The sequence below is a fragment of the Diplotaxodon limnothrissa genome, linkage group LG18 (assembly GCF_057381915.1).
Source record: "Diplotaxodon limnothrissa isolate DT_005_m linkage group LG18, D_limnothrissa_male_GT1.1, whole genome shotgun sequence".
Lineage (NCBI taxonomy): Eukaryota > Metazoa > Chordata > Actinopteri > Cichliformes > Cichlidae > Diplotaxodon > Diplotaxodon limnothrissa.
Window position 1 is genome coordinate 30,069,248 of NC_140613.1, and position 21,096 is coordinate 30,090,343.

The window sequence follows — 21,096 nt, forward strand, 5'->3', positions numbered from 1 at the left end:
TAACACTGTCAGGAACCTTGGTGTGATTTTTGACCAAGACGTGTCCTTCAATGCACATATTAAATAAATATGTAAGACAGCTTTCTTCTTTGTGCAACATCTCTAAAATTAGAAATATCCTGTCTCAGAGTGATGCTGAAAAACTAGTTCATGCATTTATTACTTCCAGGCTGGACTACTGTAATTCATTATTATCAGGATGTCCTAAAAACTCGCTGAAAAGCCTTCAGTTAATCCAAAATTCTGCAGCAGGAGTCCTGACAGGGACTAGAAAGAGAGAGCAGATTTCTCCTGTTTGGGCTTCCCTTCATTGGCTTCCTGTTAAATCCAGAATTGAATTCAAAATCATCCTCCTCACATACAAGGTCTTAAATAATCAGGCCCCATCTTATCTTAATGACCCCATTAGTGCTCTCGCACTGCAGGCTTCCTTGTTGTTCCTACAATGGCATCTGTGTAAACAACTGAACAATATGAATGTACAATTTTACAGATTAGGAAACCAAAATATACTTTATAAACCCTTACTTTGTTGTGCTGCAGCTTTACCATCTATAATTTAATCATCTTTCCAATTTTTCTATAACCAAGGCAGCATTGACCTTGTTGTTTTCCACTGGAAGTTCTTAAGTTATGGAAAATATGTTTTGTTTACTTTAATGAAAACAGTTAAACTTTTCTACAGTTGCAGCTTGTTGGGACTAATACCTTTCAGGCTTCAGGGTGCCAGTGGGAAGATTGTTTAAAGACATTTATGGAAATGCATAGAAAAATAAAAACCAGTGTGAAATACATGGCAGTCTCTAGGGCTGTCTTCTACCCCCAAAATAGCCAACTCTTTAAATCAAGACACAAATGTGTAATAAGTGTCTTCGGCCTATTTAACAGAATAAAATGTGACCTTTTCTAGTGAAATATACTGTTAAAAGACAAAAGTACCTGCAGTAACATAAGTGAGACATGCTTGTCTCTTCCAGCTGCTGCTGCCTTTCCGTGGAACTTATCATCTCCATGTTGTAGTTCCTCTCATCACCAGTGGGTGTCGCTGCGGACTCTGGTACTCAAGCCGTCTGTCCGTCTGTCTAGCAAGGATAGGGTGATGTTGTATTGTGAACTGAGAGAGAGAGAGCGAGAGAGAGAGAGAGCACCTCTGCCGCTTTCCTTGCCTTCTCTCCTGTGCGCAGTGCTCCGGCCCGGCCGCTCCTTCCTTCCTTCCTCATTTCCTCCCCACAGCTGGCTGTCTCCTCTCTCGGATGCTGGTTGTGCCTTCTCCTTTCGCACTACCGCCGAGCAGGACCAAATACTTCGGAGGGGTGGAATGACTGACTACCTGTTTTGCATGGTCTGAATTTCGGGAAATTCGCACGTCGGAAAGGAGGGGAGTCAAGAGGGAAAAAAGGAGGCTCTCCATCCTCCCCGAGGGAATTTATTTTACAGTAAGCAGGCGCAATGTCATTCCAGAGTCCTCTTTCCGCTCGTCTCACACCTCCCATTTGTGCAAATGCCTAGAATTTTTTTTGTTTGTTGCCAGAGCATGGCAGCGTGCTGGGAATATGGCTGCATGTTTTATTGTGTGTGTGTGTGTGTGTGTGTGTCGAAGTGTGTGCCAGATGTTTGGTGGGGTTTTTTTTTTCTTTTTTGTGTCAGTTTATTCCGAGGCGTGGTGTGGATCGCGCGCGCGTGTGTGTGTCTGTTTTGCTTTTGGCATGATGCGATAAAGGGCTGTGGTGCGCTTGCATTGCTCGTGGAATGAAAATGGAACCCCCATATTTCAGCTTCACTCGCCGTCCATCCATCAGGCCGGGGAGTGTGGGGGTCGGAGGAGGGAGGGGGCTGGCTGATGTGAAAATGGTATTAGGCTACTTTCAGGCTGACCTAAATATGAGCGATGTTCTCGTGATTATCACGGGTGTCAGCGGCACATCGTGCGCCGGCTGCACCGTCTTTGTGTTGTCTTTGCAGAGCGATGCGTGTGGACGCTCCGTATTGTAGTTTCCCTCAGCCATCACTGAGGCATGAGGACGGATGAAGAGCACCTTGCTGCCTGCGTGCTCCATGTTGAGCACTAAAAGCAGCACCACCGCCACAGTGTGTTTTCTCGATCAGCCCCAGGCTGTTTCTCCAGCTCTCAACTGTGGAGTAATTAATGTCATTCATCACGTTGTCCCCCCCCCCCAAAAAAAAAAAAATCTATGTTTTTCACCAGCTAACATCATAATGTTTGCTCCTGTCAGTTGTCTGTGGATTTCTGCTCTATGACCTGGCAGAAAGTGGGGTTTCCCACTGCCGGCTGAATTAGCCCCCACACAGCCTACCAGTACATCTCCAGCCACCATGGGCTGCATAGCCGTTTAGATCCCTAATCTAGGGCTAATTCCTGTGTTTTCTCTTATGGACTATAGGGCTTTCGCTCACTGATCCCCCTTGAAACTGAGAAGCTGGCTAGCCTCAATATAAGAAGTTTAATGTGATGGACATTAGGGGGTTAACCGGCAGAGCAGATAATGTAGTACAGGGAAATGTAACTTGTTGTCAGCAGGCTTATATCATTTTGGCAGTCATTGGTTCATGATGAGGAAGTGAGATATTGAGAAGGTGCAGAGGAAAAAAATCACCATTAGTTAGTAACAGTTATGTTTCCTGTCGGTGAACTATTCATCATGACACCGAACGAATGGAAAGGCTGACACTTTTGGCACTTGTACCAAGTGAAGTTATTTAGCCAATGTTTCTGTTAATGTTAGCATGTAAATGACTGTAAACCAGAGGAGTTACTATGTCATCTTTGAGTTACATTTGGATGATTTGAGAACAGCAATAATGTTACTTTTTTCTAAATAGGGACTGCAAAGGGTGTGGCAAAAAATACATGACAAAAATACATTTACATCATCCAGTTTTTGTTTGCAGGTCTGACGTCATTACCCGTTGAAAAATAAAAATAATTATTTGTGAAATTTAGATTTTTAAATGAGCATTTTTATGATACACTATAGAGTGTGTTTTCAGCTGCACCAAACAGAACAACGTGTTGTCTGCAGCTGCATTTACCTTTAAGATTATGCTAAATTACAAGATTAATTGTTGGAGTTATGACAGTAAAAATGTAGAGTAGCACATGTCTGTGGGAAGTACTTTAAAGGGAAACAAACTTTGTTTGGAAACCGTTTTTGGTTTGGAAAAGAAGTGCATTTTCTGATGACCTGTTACCTCTCAGTGGGCCCAGTCCACCAATACACAAGTCCATTCTAATAATAACAGTTTTCTAACCGTAACCACAAGCCACAACTAGTAATTAGTAAACTTCAAATAGTTGAAAGACTGGAAAAGGGGGGAAACTGCTAGCTGGATTATGCAAATCTAACATGATCTGCCTCACCTGTGCACTGAAAACCCTTAAATTAACCTTGTAAAAAACTGAGGTTTAAGCAGCCTTTTGGGGGGAATTTTTTAATGGCCAGCTGCAGTGACTATTGAGGTCAATTCAGTTTTAGTTATACAGCACCTGGTCACAACAACAGTTGCCTCAAGGAACTTTTAATTGTAAGGTAAAGACCCTATAAAAACAAAGAGAAAATCCCATTAATCAGTTGATTCCCCTTTGACCAAACACTTGGCAACAGTGGGAAGGAAAAACTCCCTTTTAAAAGGAAGAAACCTCAAGCACTTTTATTTTGAAAGTTCACTTGCTGTGAAGTACTTCTTCCCTATGGTCCAACCTACTCCATCCAACCTTCCAACTTCTTAGACTACAACTGGTGTCTAAGAAGTTCTTATCTGAGTTTGTACTGTAGTAGTTATTTAGTGGTTTTTAATCAAAGCTACAGAGAACAAGGATTAATATCGAGAGCTGCAGTTTGTAATGGTGGAGTGCGAGGTCATCTGCAGAATGAGAGACTTGCTAAAGATTGTATTACTTATGTATTGACTGTCAGAAAGTACTTTGCAAAAATATTTGCAAAAAATTGTCTTGCACCTTGCATCTCCTGCAAGAGTACAACCTGGCCAGGTCACCAGCTGCAGGGAGCCAAGATGATAAAAAAGTTCCATTTCAAACATCTAGCAACATTTCATACTGATCTCATGACCCCTCGGGGGGTCCCAACATCCAGGTTTGGAACCAGTGACTTACCAGAAGTGACCTCGTAAAGCTTTATAGATATCATTATCATGTTGCAGCTCTGGTATGAGCATGATTACAGTTTCAGCTCCTTGTCTCCAGTATTCATTTGGTCCGGCAGAGTGCTCACACAAACAGCTTGTGTTTACTGACTGCTACAAGCCAGATTTAACACTCTCAGGTGAACCTGCCAGCCACTGTTCTCGTCACACAACATTTAACTGATCAAAGAGCTTCTTTTTCCAAAATGTTCCATTTCCTGAACACGCTGAGCGACATTACAGTCTTCCGAGTGCATTCACCTGGCACTCTGAGATATAATAGCGTACCTCCAACACACCACGCCTTCCCCTTCAGTGCCCCTAACCCCCCCCCCCCCACCGTCATTTCTCTGCCTAATTGCTAAAGATTCATGGTGGATAGTCAAGCCGTAAAGTCTGTAAAGTGATTGACTCTGCCACGGCTCAGAAAAGTAAGAGCCCGTTATCGTCCTCGGCTACTGCAGCCTCAACAGGCTTCATTAAGGTTTTATATTCAGATGATGATGCATGTGATGTGGACAAACTTTTAATAACCTCATACTGACCGATCCAACACACGAATTACTGCTTCCTGTGCAAGACTCAGAATCAAACGATTTCCCTAACTGAGCTCAAGTTACAGATTTATGAATATGATTTGAATACTTACCAAACATGATTTGGTAAGTATTCCTCAGAGATTTGTTCCGATTGTGCAAAATACTGTTTTTACAAAATGTATTTGAGCTAATAGTAATAATCAAGGGGCATTTGAATTTAGGTTTTGTTTTTCGTATAAAAACATTTTCAGTGCCATTAAAGAATCTTTTTCTTTTTTTATATTCAGCAGCAGTAGTCAGCAATAACCGCAGCCTGTATGTGTCACTTTCGGCCTTGTGGCTTGCTCGTTCAGTCTGAACAAACTCGAGTTAATATTTGCTTCAGACAAATATCTGTATCAATGTTTTACGGAAAGGTTCAGCACTGGCTGGGGAAAGGCCGAGGATCGGCCATGGGCCTGTCAAAGACCAGCCAGCCGTTTTAAGTGGCTGTATCCGTCGGGCACAGGTGAACCAGGCTGTCTCTCACCCCGGTGGGATCTGTGCGAGCCTAAATGTAATGTTCCCAGGTATTAGCAAATTTACATGCTGTTATAGGTGGTGACAGTCACAAAAGCGAGATCTAAGTTAAAACACTGCGTAACCTAAATAGACTTATTAGACTGGTCCTTATTCGGTGACACTCAGCACTTTAAAGTGTGAGTATTCACAGCATTCTGAGGCAGTTCATTCAAAATTTGACTTATCCAGAGCTCAACATAAAGTATGGGATGTGGATTGGTTCTTATATAGTGCCTTTCTACTCAATTGAGCACTCAAAGCACTTTCTACCGCAAATCACACAGTGTTTTTATCTATGCCTAAACGCTTTCTCACAGTTGCATACGCACTTGTGCAAGAAGGCATGTGGGCTGGGGGGCTCAGGGATCAATCCACCGACCTTCCAAATGGAAAAGGACCCGCTCTACCACCAGAGCCACAGCTGCCCCTTCAGTGATGAAATTACAGAGAAAAAAAGGTCTTCAATTTTTATTAGACATATTATACATACACTATATAATAGCATATAGGGTTTTGACAAATAATTCATTAGAATAAAACATCGTATGACCTACTTTTGCAGGTGCATTACTATATTATCATTTCTCTTGCCTCTATAGTGATATTATGTAAGATTTACAGATAAAATACTAATGTCCTCTGCAGATTCTTGACATTATTATGTAATTATTATAGTGACTAATTGTCAACAAAGGCAAATATCTCACTTGTGCATTATCATGTCCATACCACAGGGCAGCTCTCTTCCTCTGGCTATTAATTTCATAGCCATCATTACAGTAATAACATGATGTAAAAATGGCATACAGGGAAAACTGAGCTATGAATTGTAGGTAAAGTCTTCACTATCTACATCCATTGTCCTAACCAGATAATCTCTGTTGATAACCTTGTTCTGAAAAAGAGAGAGACATGGACACAGAGAGAGAGAAGAGAGAGAGAGATTGTGTTGCCAGGTCATTGTATTCCAATCATGGCAGTATCTGATTCATATCACACAGCAGGCTCCCCCTCCCACCATCAGTGTGTAGATGGAGAGATAGGTTGCCTGGTCAACAACCTCTTTATTGTGTGAACCACTCAGAGCAGAAACACAGCAGGAGATGCAAGAAGCAGGACAAGGTGCCAACACCATGGGCAGCATTTTGTAAAACCTGGTTAAAGAACAAATGAAACTAAAGCAATAAAAAAAAAAAAGAAACGAAGAATTATTTAACAAAGTTAACAAATATATCAAACATCAACGATTGCCACTATGACTTTGTGTTCTCAGGGGAAAGTGAAAGAAATTCATGTACAGTGAGATAAAAACCCCTCTCACCCCAACCAGTCGCAGCAGATGGCCCTGCCCCTCCCTGAGCGTGGTTCTGCCAGAGGTTTCTTCCTGTTAAAAGGGAGTTTTTCCTCCCCGCTGTCCCTAAAGTTCTTCGCTCATAGGGGGTCATATGATTGTTTGGTTTTTCTCTGTATGTATTATTGTAGGGTCTTTAGAGTCTGTAGGCGCTGTAGAAATAAAATTTAATTGAAATTGAAAAATCCTTCAAGAAAATGTTACAAATTATATGTCTCTTTGTAGTTTTTTGGTTGTTTTTAGCATGACCTTTAATACTGACCTGATCTTCTTTACAGAGATATTTAATGACATCTCGTCAGTTAAATTCTCATATCCACACACATTTGCAGGTGATAGGCTTCTCTTGTGCCAGTCCTTTGCCTTAACTTTTCCAAATATTCAGCTCATTTATCTATCTATTATGTATTTATCACCAGTTTCCAGTACTGGATAAGTCATTAAGTTCTCAGAAATCTCATTCACACCCACGCATTTTAGTGAACTTTCACAAGACAGTGAAATATTTCTAAAAAAAAATCTTCTGTCCAGACTTTTATACTATCACTCATGCCTGGGAATCACTCTTAGGGTTTTCGATTTAAGTATGTCACAGCCCACATTTAAGTTAATGCTTTCAGCTTTTTTTTAATTTAATTCAAATATTTGAACACACACAACATCCCACTGACCAAAGTGTTAAGGCTGAGGTTTAAAAATGCGACATTGTGAAGGTCTCCTTTGAATTTACCTGAGTGAAGAACTCAACTTTGAGTGTATCTAAATGGAAACACTCACGGAAATTTGCAGTGCCGCTGTTGACATTTGCTGTTTGGACACCGTGTGAGCACCTGCAGCACAGCTTGGGCGTTTAACTGAACGACTACCAACCATATCCTCTCTTTGCAGCTTTCACTCATGGGTTGGACTGGTTCGCTAATGGATGATGGCAAATAACAGCTGCACTTTGCTCTCCTGTCTTAGGTACTGAGTGGTTTTCTCTTCTCCTCTGCTTTAAGAGGGGAGAGGAGCAGAACAGTCGCTACATGAAGAGGGTAATGGCTGTTTGTCAAATGCGTCATTCTTTCACCTGAGTTTTGTTCATTTTACCTGATGGTCGAGTGTTTCAGCTGCAAAAGTCTCCTATTGCTTTGCACCTACATTTGCTGTGGCTCCCATCTGGTTGTGAACTGAAAAGACATTTTAGAGAAAAAGCAACCATGGCTGTGAATATGTGCTCAGTTAAACAATGACATTTAGTTCAATTTAGTAACCACATGGAGCAAGCCGCAGCCTGCTCAGCCAGAAGGCCATCGCACTACTTTTTAATCACTGCAGCACATTAGCAAATTAATGAGTAATGGATAAATGAGAGGCATCTTTCATCTCTGTGTTAAGCCAAGTTGGGGCCAGTGCTCTCATCATTGTTTCAACGGGTCCACCGTTCTCTTTGTGTCTGGCAAAGCTCAGACCTTGTATTTCCCTCTGCACCGAGGGAAACAATAATACTCCTAATCCACCTTTCACTGCATTGCTCACCCAATCAATCCCCCACGGAGTAAAACGCCGGCAAATCGTGGTTGCCGAGTTGTGGTTGCTGTGGCAACATGGACTCGGGTTTTTCTGTGATGTCAGCCAGGTACTGCGTGGCAGTTTGTGCTCTAACAAGGCAGACCCTTGTTGGGGATAATGAGCAAAACTCTGCTGTCATGGCGATGACTCTTTTTGTGCGTGAGGGGAGGTCAGCGAGGGGCGACTCCCAATTAGCTTGGAGTGTGTGAGGGACACAGTGAGTAGGTGGGTGGGAGAGTTGCCCCCCTGGACTTTGCTGTTTTATGTTGCGTGTGAAATGTACTTTTTGGCAATATGTTTAACAATGCTAAAAAATATTTATCATAATGGTTGTGGGCTTTGAAATGGTTGTTTTAACAGTGAGATTAGAAAAGACTTCTGTTCAGCCTGTAGTAGAGTGAACAGAAGGCTCTTACCTTGTTAGTTCATTCATAGTTAGTTCCAATACATTTGAAGTAAAACGCAGTCCAATGAGCACCACAGGTGGGATTAATGGTATTGTGAACCTGCCTTCAAGCATCCTTAATTTGTGACCGTGACAGGGTAGTGTTCAATTTTTTTTCTTTTTTTTTTAAATAAAAAAATTATTTTAAGTTTCAACAGCATGTTAATACAAAACTTTGAATATACAATACTTTGCTGTTCAGTATTTACAATACCCCAAAAGATAACAGAAAGAGAGGAGAAGAAAAACAAACAAAAAACAAAACAAAGCAAAACACAAATATAAAAATAAAATGTATAAGGGACACTCAGTGTACAGTTAACCACAATAGTGATGTAGACATTTGGTATCAGATAAGGTGGTTTTTAAATTTTAAAAACATTTTAAATATTTCCATGTATGTTAGAAATGGCTGCCACGCCTTAAGAAATTTGGTGGTTGAACCTGCCAGTGTATATCTCATCTTTACCAAATGCAAAAACCTCATGAGCAAGCCACTGTTCATGTGTGGGAGGAGCTTCCTGTTTCCATCCTGAAAGTACAAGGTGCCTTAATGAGTGAAGCAAAGGCAATAGAACTCGAATCGTGTTTTGAGAAAGTGACGTTTTGAGGTATCACTCCAAAGATAGCCATTAGAGCAGAAGGATCAAATGTAACGTTATGTATCTCTGAAAAGGTATTAAATAAAGAGACCCAATAGTTATGAGTGTTCACTTATTTTTGACACCACCAAGCCTAATGAACAACAGATGAAAGAACAGGACCTGGTTTTCCACTGCTCTGCTCCCCCTTATGGAAAAATACCCCAAAAGATAATGGGATGCATCAGTGTGGACAGTATTCAGAAAGAAATATTAGCATCTAATCATTGTTTAGGGAGAACCTAATGCCCGAGTCTTTCTGATTCTGATTCTGATTCCCTCCCTGGTTAGGCTGGAGTCAGTGTGTAACTAGCTGAGAAAAAGATCAAGAATTCTGTCTGATATCAGGCTCATTTTTGTGCTAATTCAAGTCCCAACCAAATGCACAACAGCTAACAAGTGATATTCCACATTTACAGTCAACCTATTTAAAGAAATTATCATAGTTTGTTCTAGTTTGAATTAGCTGCATCACAGAAAAATGCTATTACGTTATACTGCATGGAAGATTTAGTAAATAACGCATCATCACTTGATTTTGAACCGGGCGTCAGGGTTTCTGACTGCAGAAAACAAGAGAAGTAAACTTGTCTTCCCAGTCGATGTCCATTTCATTTCAATTTTTTCTTCGGGGGGGGGGGTGTTAAATTACTGCATGCTCATATTCTGCCCTCTGTTTACCCTCCACTGCACACTCACACACATAAAGGCAGTGATGCTCTATTGTCCCAACAAAGGAAGCAGCTCTTGTCTCGTGTTTACCCACATGTAATTTAGATTTAGATTGCGTGCTCTCGCTTCTTTGCATGTGTGTGTTGTTGTGTTTTTTTGACTCGGTGGGCGTTGAAGGACCGTCGACTGCAGCCTGACAGGCGCTCTTTGTTCTCACTCTTACGAGTAAGTGGGCCTTACATAATTACGAATGAGCTTTCTATCTTTAATGCTGCCGGGAGAAAGCATGCAAAGCTTTTGGAGCTGTAAAGCTAAAAATATTAATAATTTAAAAAATGACACATTGTGGTCAAACACCCATTCAACACTTATCACCCTGTTGAGAGCAGTTCTCACTCTGCTTTACTCCACCACCTGGGTTCTTTGGAAGCGGCAGAGGATATATGCATACTGACTTTTCACGTGTTAAATCAGTGCTGTTACAGAGGATGTTCCTGCCCCCCCTTTTTTCTCATTGTTACTTTTTTTGTGTGCTCCTAATGGCTTTTGTTGGTGAATAAACACTGTAGGTTGTCCCAACCACTCCACCTTCCACTCCTCCATTGCTTCATTTTTTGCTGACAGTGTGGTTTGTGTGGGGTCTGTTACAGACTGCACGGTGTCAGTGCATGCTCTCGCTTCAGGCTGTGTCCTTGATTATTTTGTGACCGATAACGCTTTCGATGTGCTGCAAAGGAAAAAAAAATCCCCTTAAGTGGCTATTAAATGCCATAAAAAAATGACCACACCACCAATTAAATGCGCCGAGGATGAAAAGCAAAGGAGTTCTTCAAAAATGGAGGGCAGTGTTATCTGTTCTCTTTCTGACAGTTTTTATGTCCTAAGCATTTTTTAAACTTTAAAGGGCATTTTGGTGCCCCGAGTGCTCATTAATTTCGAACCCTTTGCCAGCAGTTGCTTGCCTGCAGTTTTCTAAGAGTGTGTGTGTGTCTGTGTGTGTGTACACGTGTGGTAGAGGAAGTGGCGTCTGGCCAGTTGGGTGCTGCTTTGTCTGGCTTTAATGCCTCTTCATTCACTGTACTCACATCCAGCCAGCGCCCTGACAGTCACTAATCTCCTCTTTATCTTAAAGGTTTGCTCAGCACTTCGGCGTCCCATTCAGGCAGCTGCAAACCAAAGATTTGAGGCAGCAGCGTGGACCTCCATGTTGATAGATTTACTCTGTTCTTTAAAGTAGTGAGGTTGGAAAAGCTCCAACCTAGCCGTAGTAGCGTTTTTCTCTGTATCCAGAGTTAATCCCAGATAGTGGATACATTTGGGCCTAATCTGGGCTACTTTTACCATGACAGGCACGGTATTGGCAAATGTTCTGTAGGCCAGACATGACCTCAAATGTCACAATGCCCATCTGGCCTTTATGAAACGGACACGTGGTTGAGTTGCAGGCTGACCCAACACTGTTAGGCAAGGCCAAATGTAGCACAAAGAAAACTGCATATGTAGGCCACACTTCAGCTGAACCCTCATCGCATTCTAGACAGTCTGGGTATCTTTGTGATGTGTGTGGCTCGTACCTGTGGCTTATGCTCATAGGCAAAAGCCATTTTATTCACACACAAGTGCATCCATAATGAACAGTTGTGGGGTAGCTCAGATAATGCAGTGCACAGCTATTTGGAGAGGATGGGTGGTGGACTGACAATGCTTAAATGCACGGTCAGACAGCCACCAGTTTGTCCCAAACGATATTTAAAAATAGTATTTTACAAAGACACAACAGCATTGCACAGGTTGCTGTTGCAACCGTGTTCTCTCTGTGAGCCGACTTGCAATTGTTACATGCATTCCCAGTATATTTGCTACTGCTACTCCCAGTTGTTCCCAAACACTGAACTATTTCAGAAAATGTTCATTGTTGCTTAAGGGCTATGTATCTACTGTCTACGGTGAAGCCCTTGGGAAGCACAAAGACTGATAAATTGCCCAAAGGGATGTCACTTGAGTCATCGTTTTTGTGATTACAAGTTTGAAATGTGGATGTGAAGTAGAAAAGAGTAAAGTTACCTCACCTCTACTTCAAGCAAGCACCTGGAGGCTGGCATAATACGTTTTTGGCTGTCAAGCTGCATTGTGTTAATGTAATGTTATTATTGTCAGTTACTGTTTCAGCTTTCAGCAGTTTTGAAAACATGATTACTGAGAAAAACTGGTTACTCTTTTTGCAATGCTGCTTTCCTTTAGCAGACAGGCAAAACTGTAGCAAGGGTTCCTTACGTCAACGTGCAAGACTTGACTGCCCACCTCTGCGCTTCGACGTCACCGAGTTGTCAGTCTCTGCGCAGGTCTTCCAAAGTGCACGAGTCCAGTGCCACTGAGACCACTCCGCATGTCCATCTACAACCCATGTACAACAGTGCAACAAGTTTATTTTGTGTGTGCATGCGGTTGTTTAACAGAATAAGCACACTGAACTCTTAAATATACACAGATTCTAATACTCATAAACTTAAGAGTTAATCCATTACAAATACATAAAAGCATGTATTGGTTTGTGGAAGCCGCCATGTTGCCCTGCCATCTTTATTATAGTGCCCAAGATGGCATCATGTTTATGTATGTCTGTTTATATATGGAATAGTAGTGGTACAATAGCTTTATCAAGCTATATAGTTTATGTCTTCCATATTTCCAACTATATCCATAATCACATACTGTGTATGCTACCATTGTGTATAGTGTATTATCTTACTTTTTTTCATTGATCGTACTTATTTGTATTTTTGTATTTCCTTCTAATATCTGTACCTGAGCTGAGGTGACGCAAGAATTTCCCCGTTGTGGGAATAAAGTCTTATCTTATCTTATCTTATCTTATCTTATCTTATCTTATCTTATCTTATGTCATAAGAGAGCAACCACATACGCCAGATATAACTTATTGTCAGCGGATTAGAGGCCTGACCCTCATGTCTCCAGACAGCTGACAATTGAACATAACGTGAGTCATCAGGTTTACTGATCTATCAGTCATTGCCATTAATCAATGGCTTGGTACGCTCACACCGAACAACCAGAATGAAGACAAAATTGTAATACAATTGTGTTTTTCCCCCCTCTGGATATTATTTTTATTTTGCTGGAAACATTAAGAGGGGTAATTAGCTGTAAAGGTCTTGTTATGGGAGGTTTAGATGCAAAACAAGCAGTGCAAATAATGAGAATGCTGTTTCCAGTCAGTGCCCGTGAAAGTCGTCCCTCCCCACCCCACCCCTCCAGCTCACGTGGCCACACCCGCGCTGTTAGTGCAGTGCTCTGGATTTGGGATTGGCTGAAATGAGTGTTGTCATTGACCAGCCTGGCCAGAGAAGCACACAGGAGCAATCAATAGAGGACCACCTTAGCCAACCATTTAGTGAATGAGCCAGCTATATGTAAGCTAAAATCCAATTCACATTTTAATAACAGTAATGTTTTTCCATCATCATATTTTCCTTTACGTTCAAGGTTATATTTAACCCCGACTCTTTGGGAATTTGGAAACTGATTAGAATGCAGATCAGACTTTTTAAAGATTTTCAGTGGCACATCTGAGACAAAGCAGAGACTGAAGTATTTTAAACAGCTTTGAAGACAGAGAATAAACAGGACATTTGCAACTGGGAAACAGATGTAAATGAAGTGAATCAGCTATCAGACACTCTGTTTGCTAGACAAAATAAATAAGACCATTATGCTCCTTACTACCCAGAATGTGCTCCTGACTGCAACTCCAAGGAAATATTTTTTCTCAGACCTTTTAAGTTTGACTAATAGGGATTAGTCAGGTTGAGCTAAGCGTCTCACTAATGACCAAGTATTGTGTCTGACTGAGAGACGAAGAGACTTTGCAGTTTATTGGCTAAGGGTCAATTCCCACCGAGATTTTCGCTCAGCTGGCTAACATACTGCACACCATGTGCTTCAATATGTGAGTTAGAGCTGGGAATTCCACGTTTGTACTCCTCTCAGCTGCTATAGTAACAAAAAGACAGTGTGTCCTTACTTATCTTAGCCTTTGAGCAAAATTGATGAATTCCATTGATTTGTGGCAGGGAAATAATGCAGTATCCACCATTAACTTGTCTTAACAGTTAAGACACTGATCAGACAACAACGGCCTCTTCCTTACATTTATATAAACACTCATTACATTTGATTGTCAAAGAATTACTTCCAAAAGGAGTCATGGTTAGGGCTGAACGATATATCGCATTTGCGATAATATCGCGACATGATCAAGTGCAATTTTCTAACCGCAAAGGCTGCGATTATACTCTGGACATGTCCAAATTCATGGGCTGCATCCTCCTGAGGCCGCATTTGTAGACCGATTACGTCACAGCGACGCGCCGAAGGCTGTCCAAATTACTACCATATCCCAGAATTCATAGCGCGGCCCAGCCAAACTCCAGTTTCCAACAATGGCGGCCGCTACTAAGTTTTAAAATTACTCATACTAATCTTTCTGGGTCACAAAATAAACTTTTAAAATATTTTCAGGCGAGAAAGTAGTTGTGTAAACATCGAATATCTGCTCGGTTTATCAAGATATCCCATATTTGCAAAAGTGCTTCGACGTTTTCAGAGGCGTCTGCTACCCACCAGCTCGACAGCTAGCCGGGAGCTCGAGGGTTACTGATGCGGCCGAGAACGGCACAACTCCCGGCACATCATTTTCAGATCACCGCGGAGTTTCGCTGCTCGGGTTAAACGTAATATATAAGTCACTTAGACAACCTAAAAATGTTATTGTTGGGCTTTTTTCAGTGTTTTGTTTGTTCGTGAGTAAATCGGTTTGGCTGAGATTAAAGTTATTAGATTAGATAAAATAAAACTTTATTAATCCCCCGGGTGGGTTCCTCCTTGGTTTTCACACAGCTGACTAAACGTCAAACAGAAAACTTATTAAACAGAAGTATGAGACAGTCGAGAATTTACGCCAGTGTCTGGTTATATTTTAGATAGCAAGAAGCAGACGGCCGAGTTTATTAAACTCCACCGAGACAGCGGTGACGCTAATCAGAACTAGCCTTCTGATTCAGAAGGCTAGACCGTCCAATTTCACGCCTTTAAATTTTAAAGGCGTGTTTGTGTGTGTGTTTATACAATTGCTATTATGTTTGCACTTTATGTGTAATGTTACTGACTGCAGAGATCAGTAAGATGTGTGTATTTTTTATTTATTAGTTTTATTTATTTAATATTATTTTTTAATTGAATGACTGTCTAGTAGTTCACAGATGTCGAAAAACTGAGTGTGGTAAAGCCACTGATTTTTTTTATGTATATTTCTGCAATCTGCACATTGTACTGACTTTCATTTTAATGTTTACACCAGGGTTCCTTGTCAGCACTTTATGCTCAGATGTTTGTAAGCTAAAAATAAACTATTGTGTATGTTCAAATATACTGTTGTGATTGAAGAAGTTAAATAAAAATGTCAGTCATCAATTCATGCATCACCTCATGTCATCATAACAGAGGTCTGTCTTCCAGGAAAGAACAGTTTAAAATTAATGTAATATAGTATTGGCCATACTATATGATGTATTGCTTGTCTTTGTTTAATAATACAGAAGACAAAGACCTTAAAAAATAATCGCATATCGCATCGCAATCGCAATATTGGGGCAAAAAATCGCAATTAGATTATTTTCCATAATCGTTCAGCCCTAGTCATGGTGCACTAGAACATTAGAGCCACGTGTTTGTGTCCGACCCTGGTCGTCTGACTGACGTCACCTATTTTGCTGGCTATGTATGCCCTCCACTTATTTCAGTCAACTTGTTAATCAAAATATATTGCGTTTTGAAATGTTTCACAGAGGAGGCATTCATCTTGACACAGCTATAATTTTGAGCTTAACAGTTTTTGTGGCCTCTCAAAATTTACACGTCTGCATCTTCTAGTTCTACAGCAGGGCGGCTTCAAAGTCGGTTTCACTCGATCTTTTTTTAAAATGTTTTCCTTTAAATCTTGAAAGGTTTGCATGGTCTTTCATTTTGCATGTTTATCTGCTTCCACTATTAAACCCTGTGTTTATTTTATTTATACATATATATGTATATATTTTTGCATTAATTTTCCCAGCTCTAACTTCAAAAAGCCTCAGTTTCGAAGATCTAACAGTGCAGTGTCCAAACAGTGTTGGAGCATGAAGTTGTACTCCCTTTACGCAGTTTTGTAAGACTCATATTTTTTGTGCCACCTTCTGCTCGTGAGCAACAATTATGATGGGAGGTAAGGAGGAAATTAAGTTATAGAGCAACAGGCCACTTAATGTCAAGTTAAAGGTTTTTAGAAGCCCCTCCTATTGTGATCCCCTACAGTATCTGGGAACGTGTCAGTCCTCTTCCTTCTCATCTACTGAACCGAAGTCGCGGTTCTAACACATTTACATATTATTCCCAATATTGACACAACTACTTATCGTCAGTAGATCAGACATGTCCATGTCCAGACAGCTGACAAGAACTAGCTAAACAACCAATAGTTGGTTATAAGCTAACAATGAGCTAGCTAATGTTAGGACTTAGCATCTTAAAAATCACATTTTCCCTCTAAAAATAAGTTTGATTACACTCTCACAGTCTCACATCACGTGAGAGTTTATTCAAAAAGCATCACAATCAGAGTCCAACAAAGTTATATTCAAAGACCATTTCACCAAAAATGGCTAATAACAGCTAACACCGACTAACAGTGGTAAAAGCATCAGTCTTACCAACAGAAAAGTTTAATATATCCTCAAACTGACTGACCCTTGTCAGATTCTTTCAGTTTTTATAGCCTCTTCCAGAATAAATAGATATAGATGCTTGGATGGGTTAGAATCTCCAAGTTACATTATAACTTTAAGCACATGTTCGTTATGTTAACCTCTTAGTCATGATCCGTCCCTAAAGCTAACTAAGTTATTACAACCAAAAAGATTCACTGAGAGGGACGGCGTGGTGGTGTGGTGGATAGCAATGTAGCCTCACAACAAGAGGGTCCTTGGGTTGAACTCATATGTGAGGCCTTTCTGTGTGGAGTTTGCGTGTTCTCTGTGTAGGTTCTCTACAGGTACTCGAGCTTCCTCCCATAGTCCAAAGGCATGCTTGTGGTTAGGATAATGGCGATTCTAAATAGACCAAAGGTGTGAATGGTTTTCTATCTCTGGAAGAAAATAGGTAGATAATTGAGGAGATGCTCCTGTAGTGGCATTGGGATTATAGAAGTTTTTGTAATTCTGTCGTAGATTACAACATTATGGAATTTCTACTGAGAATAGAAAATGTTTGGGGTTCACTGCTAGTTTAAACCATCATAATAGTTTAGATGATGTGATTATAGTTTGTAAGCCACGACAGAGCAGCTGGCTGGATAAAATGGATATTTAATATTATTGTAAAAACTAAAACCTTAGCCTTGGTTTAGAGCTTAGTGGTCTTTTGTTGACAGATTATTAAAGCATGTTGCAGATAATTTCATATGTCCACCCTCTGAGCTCTGTTAAATCTGCTGCCAGATTTGAGCACATCTGTTGCCAGAATTTTGTACATCTGTTGCCAGATTTCAGTGACAAAAAGTAGCCCAATAAAAACCTACTTTTGAAGCCAAACACTCACTCGAGGTTAAAAAAAAGAGAGCTACATTATTGTTTTCCCATTTAGGAGAGGTTAAAAGATAATTCAGTGTTTTCTCTACATTGAGCAGCAACTTCCACAGGGCTGTTTGAGTCGATTGTTGTGTTCAAGATCTACATTTCCAAGGGAGACGAGTCTACGTACAGAGACGAGGTGGAGCAGCTGACGTCATGGTGTAAGGCCAATAACCTCCTCCTCAACACTTCAAAAACCAAAGAACTCATAATAGACTTCAGAAGGAAAAAGGCAGAGATCCAACCACTATTCATAAATGGGGACTGTGTAGAAAGGGTGGCAAGCTTCCGCTTCCTGGGAGTCAATATAGAGGAGAACCTTTCCTGGAGTGTGAACACCTCCGAGCTGCTGAAAAAGGCCCAACAGAGACTGTACTTCCTGAGAATTCTCAGGAGGAATAACATCACACAGAGACTGCTGGTGTCCTTCTACAGAGCCACCATTGAGAGTGTTCTAACTTACTGCATATGCATCTGGTACACTAGCTGCACAGGGGCTCAGAGGAAAGCACTCCAAGGGATCATTAACACCGCCCAAAAGATCACTGGCTGCCCTCTCCCCACACTGGAAGTTCTACACAACGCCCACTGTTTTAAAAAGGCCCAAAACATCATAAAAGACACCTCACATCCTGGCCACTCCCTGTTCGAACTGTTGCCCTCAGGCAGACGGTACAGGGCAATCAGAGCAAGGACTAATAGACTCAAACACAGCTGTTATCCAACTGCAATAACACATCTGAATACTACAAAAAAATGTCCATCACGCCACTCTTGTGTTAATCTATGCACGGTCTGAAGCATGTGTGTGGGAATGTATGTGAATGTTTTACTGTTATATCTTATTAGTATTTTAAGTATTCTATCTATTTTATTTATTGAATTTTATTGTTTTATTTATATTTTGATATTGCTAGGGATGATGCAATGATCGGGGACCATTCTTAATTTCGTTGTTCTCATGACAATGACAATAAAGTTTCTGATTCTGATTCTGATGAAGTGGGGGCATCTGGCTACTCTGTGCCTAGAAAAAATGTAATTAATACGAATTTCTTGCACCACATGACCATTATAATTAGGCTGAAAAACACCCTCGTGCACTTACTCTACCATGAGAACTATGAGCACAACAAATGCTTCAGAAGCAGTAAATAATATGTGAATCAGGACAGGAAATTATTATTAGAAGAGTAGAAAAATAGGTACACTGAAAAGGAAAGAGCTTGCTATTAGGTCTTGATGAACGTCACACCAGGACAAAAAACTAAAAGATGTTGATTTAAAGTAAGTGGAAGGAAATGAAATGCAATAGCCTTGTAATACATCAGAATATGATTTCAACCGTAAAGTGTTTTTAAATAATAAACCTTAGGAAAAGCCCATCAGATGCAACAAAGTAATAACACTCTGGTTTATTAAAATGGCCCCACCTCAGATATGGAATTCTTTTTAGCTGTGCATGTATGTGTGTGTGGAATGCACATGTGGCATAAAAATGTGTGAAAAGTGTGAGTTTTGTGGTCAGCGTATGCGAGTTAATACACTCGCAGATTCAGATTTGGTTCCATTTTTCAAATCACCACAGCTAAAGCATCATTGATAGCAACTGATACGATTGTTTGCAGCCTGGGGTTTGGCCCTTTAGCTATCACTCGCTTTACCAAAAAAAACCCAAAACAAAGCAAACAAACAAAAAAAAACAGTGAATGGGTAAAGCTGGGAAGTTACTAGCTAACACTGGGAAGTTGCTAGCTTCCTTCTCTACTAGCAAGGTACAGCTGTACAATATTAAATTACACGCTATGCATTAAAAGATGCATGAAACAACCCCAACCATAATCAAATGCTGATCAAGGCAAAAACAACGATAATTTCCTGTTACTCAAAGCTGCTAGTTTTAACACAACTTTATGGGTTACGTTATCTAAAAAATTCCCCTCCATACAATACTCATGAATGAGGAAATTAGCTATGACCAAAACCATTTTTTAGCAGTCAACATGGATATATTTACTTTAAAGTTGGTTTAAGACTGCTGCCTTTCATATAGGAAGCAGCATACACTGCACTGCACTCTGAACCCCATTCTTTTCTATGGTTTATGCTGCACAATGATAGTTTCCCGCTGCGTTGAACAAACCAGAGCACAAGCCCGCTGACCAGGGAGCACTCACAGGTGCCCCAGTCAAACTTCAACACAGCTGAACTTTGACATCAGCACAGTGTGACACATATTCACACAACCTGTAGAACTGTAGAATGAGAAGCAACAGGCGCACAGGCGTACACCTGATGACTATGAGCGCCTGCCAAAAATGTCATCAACGGCCAGCTCAACAAAAATTTTAGGTAATTCACGCAACCTTATCGTAGCCTCCGATGTGAAAAAGCCTTTTGTGGGCAAGCTTTTTCAGCATCTCAACAACAGTACAGTCCTATTTTTAGCTAGCTTAAAGGTTGATTGAAGTTAGAGGGTTAAGTGGGTACAATCAACATATACTAGCTTATCTTTTCCTCTGTTCTTTTTTTAGTCACTGATGGGAGTAGAGCTAGACGGCATGCTTCTCACCTTTAACAGATTTTGTTTGTCAGTTGCTGAAAATAGCAGAATGAACAAAATGAGAACCCTACAAATTAAAACGACAAAAAGCTCAGGTACAACAAACTTCGCCTGTGCTCCACTTGCACCACGGCTCAGGCAGTATCCACAAGTTACACTATCCAAGTCTTATGGTAAACCACCCTGGTTGTCAAAAAACATAATTGTATCTAAGGTTTTCCTTCTAGTAAAAGGCATTTCTAAATGACCACCAACTTTTGATTGGTAGAAAATTATGTATGTGCATACCCTCCAATACAGCCTTTAATTGTAGCACTGCTGCCTTGGGTTTCGATGCGAGTGCTGCACTACCCTGACTTTTGAGCATTTGCAAGTGTTCGTTTTACAAATTCAAATTAAAACACAAAGTGTAAAGTCACTGCTATTATTCTTTTCTTTTAAAAATCATGGCAAGCTTAATGTGATTCAAAATGCTTTACTTTTTCTTGCAGTCCTTGCTGTTTGAAAAAAGGTGAGTCAGACTTGGTCTTTGAGCACGGAGAGGAACGAGGAGAATGATTATCAGGAGAGTGAAGTAGTGCAAGCGAGTGAAGAGGGAGGCAAGAAGAGGCTTTATATATGTGGTGAGCATTCTTCACTTGTGACTGTGGGAGCCAGTGACACATGAAATATGAGAGACAGCAGCACTCTCCACTATTTATAGTACTGCAAGAGAGAAAGAGAAGAAACTGGCCACACCATATACACTCCAGGGCAGAGGTGGCATCATTTTTTCATTCGCTAAAGAGGAAAAAGAGGAATCCCAGCCAGTACTGAGAAGGCACATATGTCACTGCAGTGACTACGACAGGCCAGTCTGAAGCAGAAACGCGTGTGTCATCTCAGTAGTGAGAGGTGGCTTAATAAGCCTCTGCATCCACTTTTCTTTTT

At 40.7% G+C, this 21,096-nt stretch overlaps 1 protein-coding gene across 1 annotated transcript in view; it reads left to right on the forward strand.

Moving 5' to 3' along the window:
- Positions 1-1,318: 1,318 nt before the first annotated feature.
- ctnnd2b (catenin (cadherin-associated protein), delta 2b) overlaps positions 1,319-21,096 on the forward strand; it is a 240,464-nt gene continuing 220,686 nt past the window's right edge. Inside the window, exon 1 of the mRNA XM_085378966.1 lies at positions 1,319-1,436. The gene's annotated coding sequence lies outside the window, so the exon portion shown is untranslated. The remainder of the gene's footprint in view (positions 1,437-21,096) is intronic.